The sequence below is a fragment of the Otolemur garnettii genome, unplaced genomic scaffold (assembly GCF_000181295.1).
Source record: "Otolemur garnettii isolate 467f Iridium unplaced genomic scaffold, OtoGar3 scaffold00011, whole genome shotgun sequence".
Lineage (NCBI taxonomy): Eukaryota > Metazoa > Chordata > Mammalia > Primates > Galagidae > Otolemur > Otolemur garnettii.
The window spans coordinates 18,179,653-18,188,298 of NW_003852406.1; the positions used below are offsets into that span (position 1 = coordinate 18,179,653).

General features: G+C 40.1%; 1 protein-coding gene across 4 annotated transcripts in view; it reads right to left on the minus strand.

Annotated features, from left to right (window-relative positions):
* DENND4A (DENN domain containing 4A) overlaps nucleotides 1-8,246 on the minus strand; it is a 150,847-nt gene extending 142,601 nt beyond the window's left edge. For all 4 annotated transcript variants that reach the window (XM_023509993.1, XM_023509995.1, XM_023509992.1 and 1 more), the window contains exon 1: nucleotides 8,056-8,246. The gene's annotated coding sequence lies outside the window, so the exon portion shown is untranslated. The remainder of the gene's footprint in view (nucleotides 1-8,055) is intronic.
* Nucleotides 8,247-8,646: the final 400 nt, after the last annotated feature.

Consider the following 8,646-nt stretch of genomic DNA (forward strand, 5'->3'; position numbering starts at 1 on the left):
AAAAAAAAAAAAAAAAAAGAAACAGGTGATTAGTAGTTAAGTTTGGAGGGAGTTAAAAGTTATACACAATTTTTTAACTGCATTGGGGTCAGTGTTCTTAACGCATGCATTGTTCAAAGGTCAACTGTACAGAATTAGCTTTTCCATTTTTCTTTGATATTAGTTCGTTAGTAAGGAGAAGTTTCCTTTGGCAACTTAGACCAAAAGCAACTTAATTTGTCCAGTAACAATTCTCAAATGAATACTGAAGCAGAATAAATATCAGTAATTTGTATTGTTCCCAGGCTCAAAACAAGCAAGACAAGCTTACATATGAAATAGACTAGTCTCACATAATCAAACCTTAGCAAGGCTGAGGAAATCTATACATGTAACAGCAAGTTCAGAGATAAAATAAGTAGCACTTTTATCATATTTTCCAAGATTACATAGATAGTTCTGATATTCAGGAAAAAAATGAGATGTTAAATTTGGGGTAAAAGAAAATATTTATGAAAAACTGAATAGTGATTGCAATAAAAAAGATTTTAAGTAAACAAATCTTAATTGTTTACAATAATGGAAGAAGGCAGAGGTATCAAATCATTTTTATTTAGTAACATATTGCCTCTAGAAAGTAATGAAAATGCATATGACTATGAGTGCCAAATATTCTGAGAATTTATTTTAAACCAAATAGTAAAGGAACACTGTGCAGATTTGTCTCAGAAGTTGTTGGGAATTTCCTCACTCTACTCCCTTGTTGGACCTTTCTCTACAACATGCTTCAGTTTATCTCCCAAATTAAAAAAGCACAATCTTAGCACAGCTACCCCCTTCTTATACTTTAAGCCATTAACAGGAAAGGCTGATTAAATGCTACAGAATAGACTAAGAAAAGATTAAAAGTAGGTAAAGGGTATTTCTAGAGTTTAAACAGTGCTACTTATAAGAAACACTTTGGCTAGGTAAATAAGTTCAGTTTGGAGAAGAAGAGCGTGAGGTGAAGATGATGATAAGCAGGTATATAAAATAATCTGATGCTTTGGAAAGATACCAATGCTGAAAAAATAGCCTAGGTACATACAGGGTAACTCAAAACTATCAGGATGACCATAATTTAGGAAAATGTGAAGGCTAAGAAGAGCAACTGGACAACTTGGGGAACACCACTTCCTATAGGACAGACAGAGGAAGGCTAACCCTCAAAGGAAATAATGCTGGGAAGCTCCAGAATACACAGAAGAGGGTGGCATGGCAGAAGTCAAGGGGCAGAATTTCTTGAGAAAGTGAGTGACAGTATTAGTAAGAGCAAGTTTAGTAATCTGAAGTAGAAATAAGACTGCAATGGGGTAAAGAATAAATACGAGAAAAAAAGGTGGTGGTGGGAGGGTGACCGGAAAGATCACCTATTTTTCTGTCTAACAAGGGTACAAGTGAACTTTTCTAGAACTAGAATATAAATGTTTTGACCCAATGACTATGCAAATGACATGAAATTTATGTGAACCAGCTTGATGAAAGTATTTCAAAATGTATATGAAAACACTACACTGTACCCCATGTTTGCATTAATGTATACAGCTATCATTTAATAAAAGAAAAAAGGTAATTCAGCTGACATAGACTACTCTATTTTCTCATCTATAAAACTGAGATAAAGGGTGACTATGAACACTAAACAATGTATTTCATGGAACCTCACTTATATATACTAAGTGCTACAGACCCTCTGGACTATTTTCACTCTAGCTCACTATACCTAACCACAATAGGTACCATTCTATTCGCAAATATCCCAAGTTCCTTTGCACTACAAGGCTCTGAACTTTATATTCTCTGAAAATGATCTATCTTTCTTTACTCGTTCTTCACAAGGCTTGTTCATGTACGTCAAGTGTCACTTGCCCTTTTATAATTCAGTGTGATAACTATACATAATTATTTTATATTAAATATATATATGAAACAAAAATAAAAAATGTTAACATTTTATATGTGGGTGTATACCACTTTTTTGGTAATTTTATTTTTAAAATATTTCAAAAATAAAAATGTCTATAATATTATGGCAAAAATAAAAGAAATTTAAGAAATTTCTGTTCCCCATATTTCAGCTTTCATTTGAAAACAAAAACATCTAAACGATGTGAGTCTATGTGTGTATGTGTGTGTATATATATATATGTGCATCTTAACATACATATGGAAAGTGCATTTTTTACATGAATCAAAAGAGATAAGTTTTTATAAAGCTACAACCAACTGATCTTCAACAAAGCAGACAACTTTACACTGGGGAAAGGAAGCCCTATTCAAAAAATGGTGCTGGGAAAATTAAAAACCACACACAGAAGAACAAAACAGGACTCTTACCTTTCACCACAAACAAAAATTAATTCAAGATGGATAAGAGATTTAAATGTAAGGCATTAAACGATAAAAGACACAAGCAGAAGTTTTTCAAAAGAAGATAGACAAATGGCCAACCAACATATGAAAAATGCTTAATATCGGATCGGCGCCTGTAGCTCAGCAGCTAGGGCACCAGCCACATACACCAGAGTTGGCAGGTTCGAATCCACACTGGGCCTACCAAACAACAATGAAAACTACAACCAAAAAACAGCCAGGCATTGTGATGGGCACCTGTAGACCCAGCTACTTGAGGGGCTGAGGTAAGAGAATTGCTTGAAGTTGCTGTGAGTTGTGACGCTATGGCACTCTACCCAGGGCAACTGCTTGAGACTCTGTCTCAAAAAAAAAGAAAAGAAAAGAAAAATGCTTAATATCACTAATCATCAGGGAAATGCAAACTATATTGAGATAACCACCTTACTCCCATCAGAATGGCCATTACCAAAAAGTAAAACAAACAAACAAACAAACAAAAAAATACAAGAGATGCTGGTGTGGATGCACAAAGAAACAAAAGCTTACATACTGTTGGTAGGATTGCAAATTAATACAACCTTTATGGAAATCAGTATGGAGAGTTCTCAAAGAAATAAGTGTAGACCTTCCATTCAATCCATCAATCCCACTGCTTGGTATCTACCCAAAGGAAAATAAGTTATTTTATCAAAAAAACACCTACACTTGCAGTACAATTCATATTTGCAAAGATGTGGAATCAACCTAAGTGTCCATTAATTCATGAGTAGATAAGGAAAACATGGTGTATATATATATATATATGCCATGGAGTATTACTCAGCCATGAAAAGGAATGAAATAATGCTGTTTGCAGCAACTTGGATGGAACTGGAGACCATTATCCTAAGTGAAGAATCTCAAGAATGGAAAACCAAACACCATGTATATTAAGCTCTCCTTAATAAGTGAGAGCTAAAGAATGGGTACTCATGAGTATAAAGATATAAAGGACATTAGAAACCAAAAAGAGGGAAGGATAACAATGAGGGATAAAAACTTACCTACTGGGTCCAACATAGGGCACACCAAAAGCCTTGACTCAAGCATGATACAAGGTATCCATGTAACAAAAACATTTGTACTTCCTTAATATTTTGAAATTAAAAAACAGAGAGGGCAAGATAGGTTTTAGCAAGTATACCAGAAACAGTATCACCTCCTATATATTCTGATGGACTCAATATTTTCAGTGAAAATAAAGTATATCACTAGCAGGAAAACTTCCTTAACATCTTTTTACCTCTTTTTTCATAACAGCCTGTCTCTTCTCTCTCTTACTTTCTACTTGTGATTTTTACAAAAGGAAGCAAGAAGAAGGAACCAAGAAAGTGTCACATACAGTAGAACCTCCATAAGTTGACCACTCGAGGAACTGTAACAAACCAGTCAACATACATAGGTGGTCAACATAAGGAACTAGACCTTAGTATATGTGGTGCATGTCCAGTCAATGAAAATTAGGTCAACTTAAGGAATTGTTCAATGCAGGGATGTGGTCAACTATGGAGGTTCTACTTTATTTTAAAAATGATAACAACCATAGATAACATATATGCAGCCCTTCAAAATATAAGATTCCCTAACCTACAATTAAGTAATGTTCCAAAAGTTGATTTGTAAATTGGTTGTCTGAAACTCAAAACATATTTACCACTAAGAAAGTTATAAAAGGATATAAACACCAAGAAAAAGATACTGCCTGAAGTACCAGGCTATTAGCAGTAAGATAGGAGAAACACAGTGCACAATATGCACTAGTGATTGAGAAAGAAGAAAAAAAAAAAGCTCACTCTCAGCCAGAGTCTGAGAGCAGAAATCATGTTTTGTTTATCTTTGTATTCTCAGTTATCTGGCAATTCATAAACAAAGACCAGTGCCTACTGACTGATGAGGTAATGAGGAAAAGACTGAGTAAAAGAGCCCATCAATGGTTGGCACTGTCAATACAGAACAATTTTGGTGTGGGAAGCAAATAGAAGAGTGGTTGAAAAGAACCAATGTGCATTGATACAAAAATCCACATATGTAAAACTATTAAAAGGTTGGTGCTAGTAATCAATAGAATGCCTTCACCTAAATTACCAGCTGTTTCCATGAGCACTATTTATTTGGGTTGGTTTTGCTAACAATATATCAGAGGTAGTTTCCCTGTTGGAGCAATGATAATGGGGAATTTTCACTAATTTCTCCCATTACCCTTGAAAACATTTTGTCATTTTTGTGATAAGAGTAGTAACTGTGCAGAGTGAGAACAGAGAGAAATATGAACATTAAAATAAAAATTATCCACAATCCTTTCATCCAGAGATACAGCTGTTATTTTATTTATTTCCTACCAATCTTTTTGGCATTTATACATGTGACAACTAATAACACAGTGTACGTACGCATCTTCATATTCTGATTTTTCTCTCAACATTATATTGTATTTATGTCAACAAAAATTTATTTTTGGTCTCATCCCATCCCCATGAAGAGCGCAGTGCATCATCATAGCTCACTACAACCTCTAACTCGAGCTCAAAACGATCCTCCTACATCAGCCTCTCCAGCTACGTAACTGGAACTACAAGCATGTACCACCATGCCCAGCTACTTTTTTTTGGTTTTGGTAGAGACAGGGTCTTGCTCTTGCTCAAGCTGATCTCAAACTCCTGACCTCAAACAATTCTCCCACCTTGGCCTCTCAGAGTGCTACGATTACAGGTGTGAGACACTATGTTCTGCCAGTAAATATTTTTTGAAAACATTATTTTGATACTATATCCATCACATGAATTATCATCAATTTCACTATTCCTACTAAAAGTGTTTCACTAAGTCTAGGCACAATGGCTTATCCCAGCACTTTGAGAAGCCCAGGTGGAAGGATCACTTAAGGCTAGGAATTCAAAACCAGCCTGAGAAACTCCATCTTTTAAAAAAACTAGGCAGTGCCTATAGCTCAGTGGCGAAGGCACCAGTCACATATACTGAAGCTGGAGGGTTCAAACCTGGCCCCAGCCAGCTAAAACAACAACTGCAACAAAAAAAATAGCCAGGCCTTGTAGCCCCAGCTATTTGGAAAGCTGAGGCAAGAGAATCACTTAAGCACAATAGTTTGAGGTTGCTATGAGCTGTGACGCCAGAGCACTCTACCCAGGGCAACAGCTTGAGACTCTGTTTCTAAAAAATAAAATAAATTAAAAATTAGTAGGGTATGGTGGTGTGTGCCTGTAGCCTTAGCTACTCAGGAAGCTGAGGTGGGAGGATTACTTGAGCTTAGGAATCTAAGGTTACAGTGAGCTTTAACAGAACCACTCACTCTGGCCTGGGTAACAGAGTGAGACTTTTATCTCAAAAAATTTTTTCTCATTATTATAATAATACAGTATATTAATCATTTATTCAATGTAAAGTTCTTCTCTACTCTTTTAGAATTCAAAGTGAAATCTATGATATACAGTCATAAAGTGTAGCGCACTTGACTCCCCCTACCCCTATCATCTTTCTACAAATTCTTCTGAATCAATTTTAAAAAGTAAAACAAGAAAAGAATAAAAATGTATCAACTTTTCTTCAGTCACTTTCTTCTTCTATCTCTGGTGGGAAAGAGGAAAGTACCACAAAGATAAGTCTCTGACATCAGAGAAGGCAAAGAATAGCAAGTTAATTTTCCTGCTAGTCATTTCCATTTTCCACTTAAAATAATGTGCCATCAATTTAAACAGAAATAGCACAAGATACATAATATACCAGATCTGCATCAGTGCTTAAACTAGGTTTCCATAGTGGGAAATAAGTTTTCTTTTGCAACCCTGCTATAAATTTTATTTTTGAATGAATTAATAAATGCTGTATTCTCTGCCCTTTCCTTCTTATAGCCTCCAATTATATGAAATACTATTCAAGTTGCCAGAAATAGGATAACAGTTCCAGGAATGTAAGAATCAATAACTATTTAAACCAGTGGTAATTCATGTGGAAAAGTTCAAAACAAATCAACATCAGCTTCTTGGCTCTCTTGCACAAACAAAAATTCATATCGCTTCACTAATTTTAAAAAATGTAAATTTGTGTACATAAGTTTAAAACTCAGTCCAAAATTCACTCCTATTTATTCACATTATTAGGCTATTATCAAGATCAATTAATTTTCCTACCAAGTACATTCTTATAAAATTCCACAGTGGTCTATGTTTAATCATTCAGGAAAAGAAAATTATGTAACATATTATATATAATGATGATGATAACATATGCTATTCTGGACTCCTACTGAGAGCTGTAGTTCAGAGGGAAATTAGGAAAATGAAATAGGAATTGCCCACAATGTTTAATTCTGCCCCAAACAAAGTTCCTATAAAAGAAGCTAAATATAATCTTTTATTATAAGTTCAAGTAGGGTTCAAATAGCTCAGAAATTCTGTATACTTAAGTTTTCAGAAGCTGAATCCTAGTGCCATCAACATAAACGAAATAACTTGCCCAAGAGTGCCCACTTATTACTCAATCGTAGGTCCCCCAGAGAATACTTTTTACAATAATCTCAAATGTACTCCAGTCAATTACTGTAACCTGGGCTACGCTGTTTACAGGTGTCTAGCCTCCTTCCCCCACGGAGAGAAGAGGCAGCCTACGGTAAGCAGAAAACTGAATGAGACTAGATAACACACCAAACAGCAGCTTGTAATCTGCTTCTTTTACACTTGGGCTACTCTTTTCATTAACGTATAACACATTTTAAAAAACAGCACGTTCACATAGTAATACAATTTCTGCCCTCACGGGTCTCAGCCTGGCTGACACGCGTTTTCTCCTCAGATAAATACATATCTGTCGACTGATGCCTGCCCTGCTGTTGCAAACAAGAAATAACTGTCCCGTAAAACAAAAACCCCTCTCTAAGGCTCCAGGCGTAACCATACGTTCGAATAAAACCACACTGGAACAACAAAAATCTTCCAGCACATGTGTCATTTAAAAGCACGATATTGAAAAGCTGTCGCTGCGACCCAATTTTAGGTCACAAGATTTTTCTTTTTTTCTCCTCCCCCCGAATGCGATAAACTTCGAAGGGAACGGTGGCAACCTCGCCCCACCACCACAAAAAAATAAAAAATAAAGACTGGAAAAAATTGGCCAACTTGGACGCTGGCCGGGCTCACGCGGAACCGGCGCCCAAGGGCCAGGGACTGCTGGCAGACCCCCGGAGGAAAAGCGGGCCTCCAGGCTCCCCAGGCTCCCCCTGCCTCTCGTTTATAATACTTAGCAGGTGGGATTCCGGGAAGCCACCTCCGACTTACGTAACGGGCTTGTCAAAAATCCCAGCTCCAGGACCTCCCCCCTCCCCGCCCCCACCTCCAAACAACAACAGCCCCAGGCCGGCCGGGAATAGAAAATCTGGAATGAAAACACAGGAGCCCCCCGGGGGCCCGACGCAGAGGCGCGGGCGCTCCTCTCAGCACCGCCGCGCCATCCCGGGGCGGACCGAGCCCGCGGGGCACGGCCCAGCACTAAGGCGCCCGCAGGCGGGGGTCGCGGCCATCGGCGCCTCCTCCCCGAGCCCGGCTGCCCCACTCCAGCGCCCCTGGCTGTCACTCTCCGAGCCGTGACAGCTCCACCTGCCACCACTGCCTGCGTCGCTGCCACAGCACTCACCTCCCCGCTGGCTCCCGCGCGAGCAGCGGGTCTAGCTTGAAGAACGGTGCCAGATCCCCTCACGCGCGGCGGCAGGACACGAGGGGCTGAACGCCGCGGCGCTCTCAGCCCGCTTAGCTCATCCCCAGCCCTGCGCTCCGCCCTGCGCGGCACCCCCGCCCGCCCAGGCCTGCCGTCTCAGTCAGACAGGACTCCCCTCCCCTCGCGACCGCAGCTGCCTCCGCCTCTTTCTCGGGCTCCAGCGGCCGCGGCCGCCGCGACGGGCGCCATCTTGGTCGTGACGGAAAGAGCAGGGGCGGGAACCGCGCCCGCGGCCACCAATCGCAGGCTGGGTCTGGCCCGGGGGGCGGGGAGAGGGCCGGGTTGGGGGTCGTGGAGTCCTAGCGCCCTCCCCGGGGCGGGGGAGGCGGAGAAGGTGGGCGGGGCTGGCTCGCCTTGCTGGTGACGCGCCTGGAGTTGGGGAAACGCGCGGTGGTTTCGCCTGTGGTGGGGAGATCCCGAGCGCCAGCGGGCGTGGGCGAGGCAAGAGTTGCTTTGCGTTTCGCCTCCCTAAGGCACAGGGATCCACATCAGCCGCAAATGACCTATTCC